Raw genomic sequence first — 1,788 nt, 5'->3', positions numbered from 1 at the left:
GATAAGGATGGAAGATCATGTAGCAGATAGGGGTATTGTGTATATGTACCTCCACCTTGGAAAATAGTGGGATCCCTAGAGGATAGGGAATAGAAATTACAAAACAACTGAGGCACTGCGAAATTATCAAAGGAACAAGTGGTATCCTTTGGCAAACAAAAGGGTGATAACAAAACGTGAAACACGTGTCATCAGAGTATAAGTGCCCTCGAATGGACAATCGGACACGATTATAAGCACTAGTGACATACTGATTGGGATGAATGGAATGTGGCTTTAAATGCGCTACTACATTAAGGATATTACTCCAGTACCAGTGTTCAAGACTGGAGTTGATATTGTATATTAAGGATTCTAAGCACCTCATGATTGTATTAAGGTTTCGTACAGGGGTAACCTAAAGTATAGGTAATATAAAGGAAATATGGAAATAGCGCAATATACTAAATAGGTTGGAAAGGACTCATATGCATTTGAAAAGTTAGATATAAACAGACAGTGACATGGATACACCCTAAAGGGGCAAATGGACAAGAGAAGTTCAAGCTTAAGAGAAAATCAACTGACACTATCATATGTAAATGGGAACTCTTAAACATCAAACGAGATCCCATAAGGGTTGGATGCGATCATACCAGCACTAACGCACGGGATCCCATCAGAACTCTAAAGTTAAGCGTGCTTGGGCGAGAGTAGTACTAGGATGGGTGACCCCCTAAGAAGCAAAAGAGGAAATGAAATACAAGTATCCATACCTATTCCCTACGTCTATAAGTAATCCTAACCTTTGGAACTTTGATATTGATTGCTCGATGAAAGTATATGTTATGGAAACAGGATAGAGGACCTCTCCATATAGTCGGTATAAGATCCGGAGGAAGGTTTTGGTTCACATTCTAGGACAAATGTTCTAATGGGGGGAAGGATGTTACACCCCGTACTTTGGTACCTTGGAACGCTTCTTAAGCTTCTTAAGTTTCTTGGAAGGCCGTCAAATTTCTTAGAAGTCATCATGTGTGTCGGATAATCTATAACTCTATCAAACAACTCTAAGAAGGGAGAATGAGATACCCCAATATTAGGGAAGATTGGAAATAGGGTTATAAGAATCTAGAAGGAATTGGAGGCCAAGTAATGGGTCATAGGACTCAACTTACTTGCGTAAGCTACCAATTTAAATGTCTTACATACTTGACCTACTTGAGTACGCATCAAGCTTAAGTAGCAAGGAATACATAGGCTCTTAAAATGAGATGAAATTGCGAACCCACGAAAGAGATGGAAGGAGGTGTAGCACCTACTCAGAAGCTAACTTGGACTAAGTAGTTTATGCACCTAATTGGACCAAGTAGGTGACACACCTACTTAAGTTGGGCCCCACGCTGCCACGTGGCACATTTGGATTGGATGCATGATTGAGTTGGTGCCCTAGGGGGCTGGCATGTGTCACCCCTAGGGGGATGCCATGTTTCACCTCTTAAGGAGGTGTATATATGTACTACATGCTCTGCATATCTTATTTCAGCACTTAGAACAAAAGAAACAAAAAGAGAAACCCTAAGAGGTTAAGAGAGAGGGGCGACGGCTTTGGCCAAAGTGAAAGGTAAGCCCCTATTTCATTCCATAAATTAATTATCTAAGGTATTACTCGACTAAGTTGAGGTTTTAAGGATGTAAATTAACTATTTGGGGCAGCATTATAGGGCTGCAAACAGCCACCAAAGCTCAGCCGCGTAAAGGAGTTTTCGAAGTTAATTTTCAGATAGTTTGGGAAGCTATTTGTTAAGG

The 1,788-nt window shown here is 40.5% G+C and overlaps 1 pseudogene; it reads left to right on the top strand.

The window, feature by feature from the left end:
• The first annotated feature begins 621 nt into the window (after positions 1–621).
• On the top strand, positions 622–743 carry LOC129893651 (5S ribosomal RNA; annotated as a pseudogene).
• Positions 744–1,788: the final 1,045 nt, after the last annotated feature.

The sequence above is a fragment of the Solanum dulcamara genome, chromosome 6, assembly GCF_947179165.1.
Source record: "Solanum dulcamara chromosome 6, daSolDulc1.2, whole genome shotgun sequence".
Classification (NCBI taxonomy): domain Eukaryota; kingdom Viridiplantae; phylum Streptophyta; class Magnoliopsida; order Solanales; family Solanaceae; genus Solanum; species Solanum dulcamara.
The sequence above is the reverse complement of the archived record's forward strand: the minus strand, read 5'-3'. Positions and strand labels throughout refer to the sequence as shown.